Genomic DNA, 14,934 nt, shown 5'->3' with positions numbered 1-14,934 from the left:
GGACCACCTGGTACGTCCACCTGGTATGTCACCCGGTACTCTCACATGCTCTTCTTCCGCCTATGGATCGATGCGGGCTATGAAGGCGAAAAGGGAGAAGCTCACATCCGACTTAGCTGTTAGTACTTTCCCATTTCCACGCCTATGCATATTAACCGGTTGACCAACTTGGAACAATGCTGACGTGTCGACCCTCATCCTCTGTAGGGGTTACGGGAAATGTGCACGATGATGATGCGTGGCAGCCCTCCTCATCCTCCTACTCCTCCTCCAGGATTATCGTGATGTGTTGACCCTCGTACCCCTCCTATGTAGTGAACTTGCGAACAGGTTGTTTCTTATGTTTTGTGTTCGTTGATGGATTATGTAGTAAATTGTGAACTATGTTTTGAACTTGTTGTGACCTATGTTGTGAACTTGTTGATATATAAGAATTTAATTCATATGTGATGTCACTTTGAGCTATAACGATGTGATAATGTGTTGTGTGATATATGTGACATGAAATTGTGTCAAACAACATATATCTGTTGTGTTCTCAATTGCAGGGACTTAGGATAGAACAGATAGTACTGCTCTATCTTGTTATCTGTTGCCAACTTCTGCTCTCGGTGAAGTCAGCCTTGATCAAGTGCAGAGCTCGGCAAAGGTGATGCCTGATCTACACTGAAACGGCCAGCTTTTTCGTGAGAACGCAAATACTTGGAACACGTGGCATGACCTGACTACACTGAAACTGCGAGCTTTTTCCTGAGAACTATGCCGATCTGTGTAGACAGGGAGCTCAGCAAACATTTATACCATGGGAGAAAAAGGATTTACTTAAATACTTTGCGAAGTGCTTGGCCGCGGGAGCTCGGCATACATTTACTGTGAGGGAAAAAGAATTTTCTAACTATTTTTCCTAGTACATGACGGCGAATCTCGGCTTAGATGGACTGTACGTGATGGAGCCGTCAAGCGCAAACGGCCGTACCACCTGACACTTGTTTGCCGGGTGCCATAGCAGAGGATCCCGGCATAGACCATATAAACCGAGTCTTTCTTGTTTGCCGAGCCCTCCGAAGCAGCCCCTTGGCAACCGAGAGCCACACTCAGCTTACGTGTCTTTTACCGTGATCCTATATCGGAGTACTTGACAAAGAGCAAAGAACTCGGCAAGGACGATTTGTCCAGTAGTGTACTATTTGAATCTTTGGTTACACGTACTCCCTCCGTCCAAAGATACTTATCATCAAAATTGATAAAAGAAGATGTATGTAGACATATTTGAGTTCTAATACATCCTTTTTTATCCATTTTGATGACAAATACTCCCTCGGTACCGAAATAGTTTTCGTTGGAATAGTTGAAGTTCATCTACTCCAGCGACAACTATTTTGATGCAGAGGAGTATTTTGGAACGGAGGGAGTAGTACGTAGTATCATGCATCCATGCAAAGATTCCGAGGAATATGTAAATTCATTTATACATAGACTCGTTCAAGCAACCACTGAGAAGAGATCACATCATCTAGGTTATAAGTTATGTTTCTTATTTGGGTTTTGTTTATGCATGCATTATTTAAGAAATTAACAATTCGGATGTTATAATATCGTAGTATCATCGATCCATGCAAAGATTGTGAGGAATACGTAAGTTCATTCATACATAGACTCTTTCAAGCAACCACCAAGAAGATATCACATCATCTGCTGTTGTGCATGTCGTGGTTCTAAGCCTGACAGTAGAGTGGGGGGTAGGTATGGAGAGGCAAGGTCCTAGCTATGGAGAGGTTGTAAGCACAAAGGATGTACGAGTTCAGGCCCTTCTCGGAGGAAGTAACAGCCCTACGTCTCGGAGCCCGGAGGCGGTCGAGTGGATTATGAGTATATGAGTTACAAGGTGCCGAACCCTTCTGCCTGTGGAGGGGGGCTGGCTTATATAGAGTGCGCCAGGACCCCAGCCAGCCCACGTGGGAGAGGGTTTAAGGTGAGTTAAGTCTGGGGCGTTACTGATAACGCCCCACATAAAGTGCCTTTACTATCATAAAGTCTACTTGATTACAGGCCGTTGCAGTGCAGAGTGCCTCTTGACCTTCTGGTGGTCGAGTGAGTCTTCGTGGTCGAGTCCTTCAAGACAGTCGAGTGTGTCCCTCGTTGGTCGACTGGAAGGCGACTTCTTCTAAGGGTGTCCTTGGGTAAGATACTTAGATCAGATCCATGACCCTACCCTAGGTACATAACCCCATCATTAGCCCCCGAATGGATTGAGGCTTCGAGTGAGGAAGGAGTTGATGTCGTTTCCGATTAACCTTTGTGCTCTGGTCGTGCGTTGTCCTGGACCAAAGAATCTCTTCGTCGACAGTGAACAACTTGTCTTCAGTCGACTCGATCCATTCTATTCTTGCGTCGAGTGATCTTTCGGGCTTCGACGATCTCCGAGCGACGGATCGCCGGAAACCCCGTGTCTGACAGACTGATCTGCCGTTCGCGGATTCCGCGGGGTGCGAAATTTGGGGACGCGCGCGAAGCGGGACGGCCCGCGGCGTTCGGATGGGACGGGACATAGACGCCTCGATCTCCGCGCCGCCTTTTTCGCCACGTATCCCGTCTGCATAACTGTTCTTGATATGATTAGATCGACCGGGCCCACCTGTCATCCACTCGGAAGGGACCTTATAAATGCGCCCGGCGAGGATTTCTGTACTGCGCCTCAGTCATTCTCTCTCTCTCTCTCTGCTTCCTTCTTCCCCGCCCAGCATGCTCGCTCTCGCCCCCGCACCACTTCCCTTCGCGCATCTCGCCGGCAACCATGGCCAAGGAGAAGACGGCAGCGCTGGAGCGTGCGAAGAAGGCGTCGGCGTCGGAGAAGGCAAAGGGGAGATCCACCAGCCGCGGAGGGTCCTCGTCCAGATCCCGCCTGCCGAAGGGCTGGGTCCAAGGAGACTGGATCCACTCGACCATCACCGAGAATGACCTCCTCAACATGGCCAACGAGGGCTTGATTCCTCATGGAGCTGCGAGGCTTCCGGGGAAGGAGTGGCAGCCCCAGCCAGAAGAGGGTGAGTGTGTGCTCTTGGCCACCCATGTTGATCGTGGATTTTCCTTGCCGCCGAGTGTTTTCTTCCGTGGCTTCTTGAATTTCTTTGGGGCGCAGCTCCACCACTTTACCCCAAACTCTATTGCCTATCTTGCCGCGTTCGTGTCCATGTGTGAGGGTTTCCTGGGCTCTCGACCGCACTGGGGTTTGTTCAAGCATATATTCACGTGTCGATCTCAGACCGTGAAGAAGGCGAGCCCAGGTGATGAGAGAACCCGAGTCGTCCAAATGTGTGGGGGTCTAGGGATCCAGGTGAGGAATAAGAGCACCTTCCCGCCCATGACCTTTCCCGAGTCCGTCAGAGGCTGGCAGTCGACTTTGTTCTACTGCCAGGTCCAGTCGACGCCAGGGCAGTCGAGTGGACTCCCTCCGTTTACCATGGACCGAGTGAACAAACCCTCCCCTCTGAAGCTGATTCCGGAGGAGAAAGCTGACGTGAAGATGTTGATGGAGCGCGTGGTGCAGTTGGTTCGGGAGGGAGTGACGGGCATGGACCTCCTGGAGGTCTTCCTCAGGCGTCGCATCCAGCCCCTTCAGTTCCGGAGCCACTGCATGTGGTTGTACCGTGGGACCGAAGACGAGACTAGAGTCCATCCAGAAGCAGTCGACGACGTCACTCTGGAAAGATGGATGGTAGCCGTTACCGGAAACAAGGATAACCCACGCGGAGCCAGAAGGATTCCTCCACTCGACCACACCAGCGACCCAAACAAGGTACACTTGCCCTGCTCTCCACTGCGCTCTTGTCGTATTCATTTCTGTTTACCCTGCCGACTGGTCGACTGATCCTTGTCTGGACATCTGCTAGGCCCTCACCGAGCTGTACTCGATGCCCAATGGGGCACAAGCTTCGACTGAGGAGGGCGAGGCGAGCGGGGGCGAGAGCCAGGAAGAGGAGGAATCGGACTCGGATGTTGCAGAGGATGATGACGACGATGATGATGATGACGGTGATGAAGATGACGTCGAGGACGAGGAAGAAGAGGAGGAGGAGGTCGTACCACCGCGCTCAGAAAGGCGGTCGAAGCTTGTCCACGACCCTTCGACCGAACGTGGTAAGGGGGTTGCGACCACCACTCAGTCGACCAAGCGCCCTCGGACCACCTCTCCGGTGCCGACTGAAAAGGCGACGAAGCAGCCCAGGGCGGCCTCGTCGAAGCCGATCAAGCTCCTGCCGAAGATGAAGGTGTCCATCCCCATCATATCAGGGTAACCGTGCTGCTCATATTTTCTTATTTTGTGTGAACTTTGTCTCTGGTCGACGCTGAAGTTAGTCGACTGATCCTTCGGAGTTGCAGTACTGCCACTTCTGAAACCTCGGCCCGGGCTGATGACCACGAGATGGAGGACGCAGCAACTTCGAACCCAGGTATTGTATTCTTAACGCCGTTCTTAGTCGACTGACTCGCGATCTCTGATCCTGATTTTTCTCCGTAGCTCCACCCAATACTATTATCAATCTCCCTGATGATGATGAGGATGAAGAGCCGCTGAAGCGCAGGAGGAGTCGGAAAGCGTCCGCCAGTAAGGTGCCTCAGGATGTGACGGCGCCTGAGATTCTGACTGTGGAGGAAGAGAACACCACTCGACACACGGTGTCCTTCGCAGATCCATTGACGAGTGCTCAGCAGCCCTCCCTCTTCACGACGCACCACGTCCCAGAGGACCAAGCTGGCACAGCGAAGGAGGCGATACGCCAAGCGGGAATCATGATGGAGCAGCTGAAGACCATCCGGGATGCGAGCCAGGCGGCTTATGACGCCAGTTCTTCCCTCCAAAGCAATGTCCAGGTCAGTCGACCACTGTTTGTTTTGTTGGATATGCTACCAAAAACTTTTCTTTTCCGAAATTTATAGTAGTCACCCACTGGGTGTGTCGAATAAACTCCGTGTTAGCGGGGGCACGCTGAGTGCACCCGCTGGGTGTAGTCCCCAAGGCTAAGGTCGACTGCTGGCAGTCGGCCTTAGGCTTTATGATGTCAATTTTTCTGTCAGTCGACTATGTCGACTGGATTTCACAAACCGGTGGGGGCACGCTGAGTGCACCCACTGGGTGTAGTCCCCGAGACTGTGGTCGACTGCTTGCAGTTGATCATAGTCTTAGAGAATGCATCTCGCTCTTTTTTTTTTAGGTCGACTGGTCGACTTTGTCTTCAACAGGATTAGTGGGGGCACGCTGAGTGCACCCACTGGGTGTAGTCCCCGAGACTACGGTCGAATGCTTGTATTCGGCTGTAGTCTTAGAAACGTGTGTTATTTCCTTTTTCACTCGGAAGTGAATTATATTTGACATTTAGTCGATTGGTTCTTCGCAGAACTCTTGTGATCTTGTGACTCGCTACTCTGAGCTGGAACACAAGCATACTCAACTCGAGCTGAGCCTGAAGCTGGTTCAGGAGAAGCTGACAAAGGCAAAGGAGGAGACCGAAGGTATGTTTGGTGAGACCCTGACGACTGCTTTCCCCTTGCTTGTTTTAAAATCTGATCTTGCTGTAACTTGCAGGTAAGGTAAGGGAGGCCCAACAGAAGAAAGACCTTGAACTAGCTGAGAAGATCAAGCTTGCTGACGAGAAGTTAGCTTCAGTCACCAAGCTTGAACAAGACAATACCAATCTGAAAGCTGCTCTTGGGATCGCCAACAAGGAGATCAGTCGACTAAAAACTGATAAAGCTGCCCTGACCGACCAAGTTAGCAAATTGACTGGGAAGAAGACCGATCTGGAGGCCTTCCTGAGTAGTCTTGCCAAGAAGCTGTTTCTTATGCTTGAAGGTAAACCTCTATGCTTGGCAAACATTTCCAATTGTGGCTTTTCCATTCGACCATCCCCTTGACTTAGTGATCATCCTTGCAGAATTCTGTCAAAACTTTGAAGAAGAAACTAGCCGGCTGGAGCCAAACCTCGACCCCGTCAATTCTCCGGTGAACGACGAAGTTGCCATGGATGTTTTCCGACTGGAGTCTCGTGTCGCAGCTGTCGTGGACTATCTCGCAAGGCTGAAGGCCGCCACATCTCGCATCGACTCGACGCTTTGGCCTGAGGAGACACTTCAGAATGACCTTGAGTCGCTGATGGCCCGGTTGAACACGATCCCTAGTCGAGTGCAGGAATGGAAGAAGTCCTCGGCTCCGTGTGGTGCAGATGTTGCTCTGTGTCTGGCCCGAGTCCATTGTAAAGATGCGCGAGAAGAGAAGCTGGCGGCCCTTCGAGTGGCCAATACCAAGAAGCACGACTTCAGGTCCTTTATGGAAACTTTCCTTGCAGCTGCCACTCGGATCGCCGACGGAATTGACCTTGATGAATTCGTTGCTCCTTCCAGCCCTCCACAGGAGGGGTAAAAAACTTCTTCTGGCTCGACGCTTTAAATTTGCCTCGGTATGCCGAGTGGAATTGTAACCGATAAACCTTAACAGGCTTAACGCCTGAGCACTCTCGGTTCCTTTAGATATCGATTCAAACTTGAATTTGGTGCTTGAATATGATTGCCTTTGGCTTGAAATGTCTTTTGCAGGTTCAAAGCAAGGCGCCTTTACTGCGATCGACTTATTCTTCAGTCCACTTAGGCGAGCACTGGGCTGCAGCTAAGCCTCCGAGTGAGAGGTTTACTCTTCACTCGGCAGGATTTTGATAACTTAGGCGAGTGTTTCGACTGCAGCTAAGCCCCCGAGTGAGAGGGTTGCTCTACACTCGGTAGGATTTTGATAACTTAGGCGAGTGCTTGGACTGCAGCTAAGCCCCCGAGTGAGAGGGTTGCTCTTCACTCGGTAGGATTTTTATAACTTAGGCGAGTGCTTCGACTGCAGCTAAGCCCCCGAGTGAGAGGGTTGCTCTACACTCGGTAGGATTTTGATAACTTAGGCGAGTGCTTGGACTGCAGCTAAGCCCCCGAGTGAGAGGGTTGTTCTTCACTCGGTAGGATTTTTATAACTTAGGCGAGCACAGGGCTGCAGCTAAGCCTCCGAGTGGAAGGCTGGCTTACCACTCGGTAGGATTTTGATAACTTAGGCGAGCACAGGGCTGCAGCTAAGCCTTCGAGTGGAAGGCTGGCTTACCACTCGGTAGGATTTTGATAACTTAGGCGAAACGGATTCGCAGCTAAGCCTCCGAGTGGGAGTCTGGCTCACCACTCGGTAGGATTTTTACAAACTTAGGCGAAACGGATTCGCAGCTAAGTCACCCACTGAGGGGAATTTTATTGGACAAAAATAAAAAGTGACAGATATTATGGAGGAACTATGACACTATTATTTTGAGGTCCATGAACTACAGAAGTACTTTATTGCAACTCATCCGAGTGATAAAACTTAAGTGTAAAATGGGCGGAGTAGTTCCGCGTTCCAAGCTCGGGGCTCGTCGATATTATGCTCGACGTTGTAAAGACGGTACGCCCCGTTGTGGAGAACCTTGGTGACGATGAAGGGACCTTCCCAAGAAGGAGCAAGCTTGTGTGGTTTGTGCTGATCCACTCGGAGAACTAAATCCCCTTCCTGGAAGGCTCGACCTCTCACATTTCTGGCGTGGAAACGACGCAAATCTTGTTGGTAGATGGTCGAGCGGATCAGAGCCATCTCCCTTTCTTCTTCTAAAAGGTCGACTGCGTCCTGCCGCGCCTGTTCAGCCTCTGCTTCGTTGTAGATTTCAACTCGAGGAGCATTGTGGAGAAGATCACTCGGCAAGACTGCTTCAGCTCCGTAGACCAAGAAGAATGGAGTTCTTCCGGTCGCCCGATTAGGTGTGGTCCGCAGCCCCCAAAGCACTGAGGGAAGTTCGTCTACCCAGGCTCCAGCCGCGTGTTTGAGATCACGCATCAGTCGAGGCTTCAATCCCTTAAGAATCAGTCCATTAGCTCGCTCTGCTTGTCCATTCGACTGCGGATGGGCGACTGAAGCGTAATCGACCCGTGTGCCTTGGGAGTTGCAGAAATCTCTGAATTCCTCTGAGTCAAAGTTCGACCCATTATCCATAATGATGCTGTGCGGAACTCCATATCTGAATATTAATTCCCTGATGAAGCTAACAGCAGTCCCGGTGTCAAGGCTCTTGATTGGTTTAGCCTCGATCCACTTGGTGAACTTGTCGACTGCCACCAGTACATGCGTGAAGCCACTTCGTCCTGTTCTCAAAGGACCGACCGTGTCCAGTCCCCATACCGCGAAAGGCCAGACGAGTGGGATGGTCTTAAGAGCTGACGCAGGCTTGTGCGACATATTCGAGTAGAACTGACATCCCTCGCACTTATCCACTATCTCTTTTGCCATTTCATTCGCCTTTGGCCAGTAACATCCGGCTCGGTATGCTTTGGCCACGATGGTCCGAGAGGACGCATGATGACCACAGGTCCCCGAGTGAATATCATTGAGGATGAGTCGACCTTCTTCCGGTGTTATGCACTTCTGACCAACTCCAGTCGCGCTTTCTCTGTATAATTGTCCTTTGATTACGGTAAAGGCCTTAGATCGACGAACGATTTGTCGAGCCTCTTCCTCATCCTCCGGAAGCTCTTTTCTCAGGATATATGCGACATACGGAACTGTCCAGTCGGGAATGAACACCAAAACCTCCATGATCAAATCGACCACCGCTGGGACTTCAACTTCAGTCGGATCTGTGGCACTCTTGGGCTGTGGAGTTTCTTCGGTGAAAGGATCTTCTTTGACTGACGGAGTGTGTATATGCTCCAAGAACACACCACTCGGAATGGCTTCTCTCTTGGAACCTATCTTTGCTAGATCATCAGCTGCTTGATTTTTCAGTCGGGGTATATGATGGAGCTCCAACCCCTCGAACTTCTTTTCTAGCTTCCTCACTGCACTGCAGTATCCAGTCATGGCTGGGCTTCTCACGTCCCACTCTTTCATCACCTGATTGACCACTAAATCCGAGTCGCCATAGACCATCAGGCGACGGACGCCGAGTGAAATGGCCATGCGCAACCCATATAAGAGGGCCTCATATTCTGCCTCATTGTTGGAGCAATCAAAGTGAATCAGGAGCACATATCTGAGCTTATCTCCTCTGGGGGAAACCAGGACAACCCCAGCACCGGAACCATTCAACATCTTAGAGCCATCAAAAAACATGGTCCAATGCTCCGAGTGAACTTCAGTCGGCTGCTGCTGTTCAATCCACTTGGCGAGGAAATCTGCTATTGCCTGGGACTTGATGGCTTTCTTTGCCTCAAACTTGATATCAAGGGGAAGAAGTTCAATCGCCCATTTGGCCACTCGACCAGTTGCATCTCTGTTGTGCAAAATCTCTGATAGTGGAGCGTCGCTGACGACTGTGATGGAATGATCAGAGAAATAATGAGCAACCTTCTTTGTGGTCATGTATATTCCATACACAAGCTTCTGATAATGAGGATATCTCTGCTTGGATGGAGTCAAGACTTCAGACAAATAATACACTGGGCGCTGAACTTTGAGAGCTTTTCCTTCTTCTTCCCGCTCGACCGTTAGCACAGTACTGACGACTTGTCCTGTGGCTGCGATATAGAGCAACAGAGGCTCTTTGCTGATTGGAGCAGCAAGCACCGGCTGGGTGGAGAGCAGAGTTTTGAGCTCGGCAAACGCTGCATCAGCTTCTGGAGTCCACACGAACTTGTCTGTCTTCTTCATCAGTCGGTAAAGAGGCAATGCCTTTTCACCGAGTCGTGAGATGAATCGACTTAATGCGGCCAAGCATCCAGTAAGCTTCTGGACATCGTGCACTCGCATAGGGCGTTTCATTCGGAGAATAGTGCCAATCTTTTCTGGGTTAGCGTCGATTCCCCGTTCGGAAACGAGAAAACCGAGTAACTTGCCACCAGGAACTCCAAATGTGCACTTTGACGGATTGAGCTTGATATCATATCTTCTGAGGTTGGCAAATGTTTCGGCGAGATCAGCGAGCAGGTCGGAACCTTTTCGTGATTTGACAACAATATCATCCATATATGCTTCCACATTCCGACTGATTTGAGTGAGTAGACACTTCTGAATCATTCGCATAAATGTGGCTCTGGCATTCTTGAGGCCAAATGGCATGGTGATATAGCAGAAGCACCCGAATGGAGTGATGAAAGCTGTTTTTACCTCATCGGGTCCGTACAGACGGATCTGGTGGTACCCGGAGTAGGCATCTAAAAAGGATAGCCTCTCGCATCCCGCGGTCGAGTCAACAATTTGATCTATGCGAGGGAGAGGAAAATGATCTTTCGGGCAGGCCCGGTTGATGTGCTTGAAATCAATGCACATTCGGAGCGACTTGTCCTTCTTAGGGACCATGACGACATTAGCGAGCCACTCGGAGTGGTATATCTCTCGGATAAATCCTGCCGCCAACAGTCGAGCCACTTCTTCGCCAATGGCTTTTCTCTTCTGGACGGCGGACCGCCGAAGATGCTCTTTTACTGGTTTTGCAGATGAGTCGACTCTTAGGCGATGCTCAGCCAGTCCCCTGGGAACACCTGGCATGTCAGCGGGCTTCCATGCAAAAATGTCCCAGTTCTCACGGAGGAACTGGATGAGCGCTTCTTCCTATTTTGGGTCGAGTGTTGTGGAGATGCGGGTCGGAGCTGCATCGGGGTCGGTCGGGTGAATGTGGACAGGCTTCGTCTCACCGGACGACTGGAATGCAGACTTTGTGGCGGGTTTCTTTGATCGCAGCAAGTCACTCGGATCTGCATTTTGCTTGTATTCCTCGAACTCGACCGCTGTCACCTGGGAATCAGCAATCTTGGAGCCCTTCTGAAAGCACTCTTCTGCCTTTTTCCTATCACCGGTGACAGTGATCACTCCTTTGGGCCGGGCATCTTCAATTTGAGGTACACGTAACATGGTCGAGCCATGAACCGTGCGTAAGCTGGTCTCCCCAAAATGGCATGATATGCACTCTGAAAATCCACGACCTCAAACGTCAACTTTTCTTTGCGAAAATGTTTCGAATCACCAAACACCACGTCCAGGGCTATTTGGCTGAGTGACTCGGCTTTCTTTCCTGGAATAACTCCATGAAAGCTCATGTTACTAGTGCTTAGTCGGGACATCGGAATGCCCATTCCTTTCAGTGTGTCTGCATATAACAAATTCAGCCCGCTTCCACCATCCATCAGCACCTTTGTCAGTCGAGTGCCTTCGACAACTGGATCGACCACCAAAGCTTGCCTCCCAGGGGTGGCAATATGAGTCGGGTGATCAGATTGGTCGAATGTGATGGGTGTTTGAGACCATTTCAGATAATTTGCTTTCGCTGGGGCAACCATGTTCACCTCTCGGTTAATGACTTTCAGTCGACTCCTGCTTTCCACATCTGCAAAGATCATCAGAGTGGAGTTGATATGCGGATATCCTTCCTCACTGTCCTCCTTGTCTTCGGCCTTGTCCGACTCCTTCTCCTTGTCCTTAGACTGTTTTCCTTGAAACTGCTGGATCAGGAGTCGACATTGGCGAGTGGTGTGCTTTGGGTAAATGATATTCCCCTCTTCGTCTTTCTTCGTGTGAATGTGACATGGCATATCCATCACGTCGTTCCCTTCTTTATCCTTTACCTTCTTGGGGTTCCAGGATCCTTTTGGTTTCCCTTTAAACTTTCCTTGAGTCACGGCCAGAGCCTCTCCAGGAGCTGCCGGTTCAGCCTTCCGCTTCAGTTTCCGACTGGTGTTTCCTTTTTCCGACTGACTCGGCTTGTGCTTGCCGCTTCGGAGTCGGTCTTCTTCTTCGCCGTTGGCGTACTTGGTAGCAATCTCCATCATCCGACTCAAGGTCATGTCACCGGTTCGACCAAACTTCAAACTCAGTTCTCTGTTCTTGACGCCATCTTTGAAGGCGCAGACTGCCTGATGATCAGACACATTCTCCACAGTGTGGTGCAAAGTGATCCACCTCTGAATATACTCTCTGAGAGTCTCATTAGCTTTCTGCACGCAGACTTGCAACTCTGTCAATCCAGCTGGTCGCTTGCAAGTTCCTTCGAACGTCCTGACGAACACTCGAGACAGATCTTCCCAAGTGTAAATGCTGCTAGGAGGTAACTGAGTCAACCATGCCCTGGCAGAACCTTCCAGCATGAGGGGCAAGTGCTTCATGGCCACCTCGTCGTTCCCACCACCAATCTGAACTGCCACTCGGTAGTCTTGAAGCCAAGTTTCAGGCTTAGACTCACCAGTGAACTTGCTGACTCCTGTTGCCAACCTGAAATTGGGAGGGATAACTGCGGCTCTGATAGCTCTGCTGAAGCATTCAGGACCGGAAACATGCACTCGACTGCTTGTGGGTACATCTCTGTCGAGTCCACCTCGATGGGCTCTGTTCCGGTCGACCAACCCTTGCACGATAATGGATCGCGCGTCGAAGCCTGGTTCTCTGGGGTCGACTGGAACCCTACGCCCTGTACTGTACTGACGCCTATCATCTGGCTGCCGAGGAGCGTAAGACCCACCCCTCGGAGGGGAATTGGGCACTCGACGCCTATCATCTCGGTCGAGTCTGTCGCCATATTGATCTCGCCGATTCTCGCGCCCTTCACGCCGCGGAGGCGATCTGGGGCTGTGAGCCGACTGAACCGTATTCACAGTGACGGATCGACTGTGAATTCTGTTGCGCGACTGAGACACGGCTGAATTCTGATCTCCTGCTGCCCGGAGCAGATCCCTGATCTGCAGCAAACCTCTGCCAGCTTCCGACTACGAAGGCTGGATGGACTCTGCTATACGGGTCGCAGCTGCTAAATTCTGAATTGGGGTTCGATATACCTGAGTTGGCGGGAAGAGTTGACGTCGACTGGTGTCGGGAACTCGTTGCCGCGCGCGCTCGTCGAGTGCTCGCTGAAGGTTCTCCAGTCGAGTGCGCTCGGCCAAATTGGCCAGACGCGCCTCCTCCAAGGCACGAGCCTCGGGGGTTTCTCCTGCGATGGGAATACGCAGGGGATCCTCGTTCCTGCGGCGAAGTTCCTCTCTTTGCAGAGAGTCGAGTGGCTCGGGCTGGTACTCTTCGTAGCCTCGTGTAGGGTCGCCGCCGTCACCTGCTCCACGGGCGAAGCCAAGGGGACTGTGAGGCCCGTCGACCATCAAGATTTCCGCCGCTGGATCACTGCTACCGCACTCGGATGCAGTCTCTACGGAGCCAGTCGACAGATCGAACAAGCCGTAGAGAGATTCGTCGGGCTCGATTGCCGCAACTTGGGTGGTGGCCGATTGGCGAGCCACCGCGTGCCTCACCCATCGCTGAAGCCACGACCGGCCCGAGCGCTTGCGCTGGCGGGATACCGGGAGGGTGGGCTCTTAACCTTGTGGTCGTGGGTTCGAGCCCCACGGTGGGCGCCAACTGTCGTGGTTCTAAGCCTGACAGTAGAGTGGGGGGTAGGTATGGAGAGGCAAGGTCCTAGTTATGGAGAGGTTGTAAGCACAAAGGATGTACGAGTTCAGGCCCTTCTCGGAGGAAGTAACAGCCCTACGTCTCGGAGCCCGGAGGCGGTCGAGTGGATTATGAGTATATGAGTTACAAGGTGCCGAACCCTTCTGCCTGTGGAGGGGGGGTGGCTTATATAGAGTGCGCCAGGACCCCAGCCAGCCCACGTGGGAGAGGGTTTAAGGTGAGTTAAGTCTGGGGCGTTACTGATAACGCCCCACATAAAGTGCCTTTACTATCATAAAGTCTACTTGATTACAGGCCGTTGCAGTGCAGAGTGCCTCTTGACCTTCTGGTGGTCGAGTGAGTCTTCGTGATCGAGTCCTTCAAGACAGTCGAGTGTGTCCCTCGTTGGTCGACTGGAAGGCGACTTCTTCTAAGGGTGTCCTTGGGTAAGGTACTTAGATCAGGTCCATGACCCTACCCTAGGTACATAACCCCATCAGTGCACCCATCGTACATGCATGCCAATAATAATTAATCTACTTGAAAAAGTATGGGAGGTCGAGCACGTAGAGGAGGAAGTAGGCCCAGACGGCGCCGGAGACACCGCCGAAGAAGAAGCCTCCGGTGAACTGGGACCAGCCTTGGGCGGTCTGCAGCTTGTCGGCCTCCTTCTTGCGGCCGGTGAGCGTGAGGGCTGGCGCCCCCTCGTTGAAGGAAAGGAGGCGACACCGTACATGGTGAGGCAGACGCTGAGGATGGAGACGAGGCCGATGGCGCCGAGGGTTCCCGCCTGGCCGTGCACGGGGTTGTTGCGGAGCGGGCCGGTGAGCGCGAAGGGGCCGACGAGGAGGTAGCCGTGGGCGAGGCCGACCTCGATGCCGCGGAGGAGTGGGCTGACGGCGGTGCGGTACGCGGGGAGGTTGGAGAGGTACCAGGCGACGAGGGGGCTGGAGGTGACGGGCGTCTCCAGGCTGCCGATGAGCGGGTCGCCGTTGATGGGTTGGACCACCTGGTACGTCGCCTGTTGCTGCAGGAGAGAGTGGAGGCACGAGAATGTGTATGCACACCAAGCTAAATCGCTCAGCGCCGGACAGCCCCCGCGGCTTGGAGCACACCAAGCCGCTCGCCATCGGAGGAGCATATGCAGTAGCCATCTCAAGCTCCTCCTTCAACACTCTCACACGCTCAACTCTGCTCTGCCTGCAGCTACAAATGGATGGATGTGTTGTTACAGGAAGAAGATTTGTCCGGAATCCGGATGGCAATATGTTTTAGTGGCTCCAGCCTCCAAGGGAGAGGAGAGGATCTGGCTCTTGTTGGGCGGGCCCCTGCATACGGTCTTCTTGTCGCGACGCGAACCAAAGACACCAACAACGCATGCATATATGATCGATCGCCTCCGCACGTACGGAACAAACCACGGTCTTCTTTTCTTTTTTTTGCAGCAACACAGACTTCGTCTTGTGTCGTCGACGCGCACGCACGCACGCCTCTGGCGTCATTCGTTCGATTACACGTACACC

The 14,934-nt window shown here is 52.0% G+C and overlaps 1 pseudogene; it reads right to left on the bottom strand.

The window, feature by feature from the left end:
- Nucleotides 1-13,916: 13,916 nt before the first annotated feature.
- LOC119280703 lies at nucleotides 13,917-14,565 on the bottom strand (annotated as a pseudogene).
- Between the last annotated feature and the right edge of the window lie 369 nt (nucleotides 14,566-14,934).

This window comes from Triticum dicoccoides, chromosome 3B (assembly GCF_002162155.2).
Source record: "Triticum dicoccoides isolate Atlit2015 ecotype Zavitan chromosome 3B, WEW_v2.0, whole genome shotgun sequence".
Taxonomy (NCBI): Eukaryota; Viridiplantae; Streptophyta; class Magnoliopsida; order Poales; family Poaceae; genus Triticum; species Triticum dicoccoides.
The sequence above is the reverse complement of the archived record's forward strand: the minus strand, read 5'-3'. Positions and strand labels throughout refer to the sequence as shown.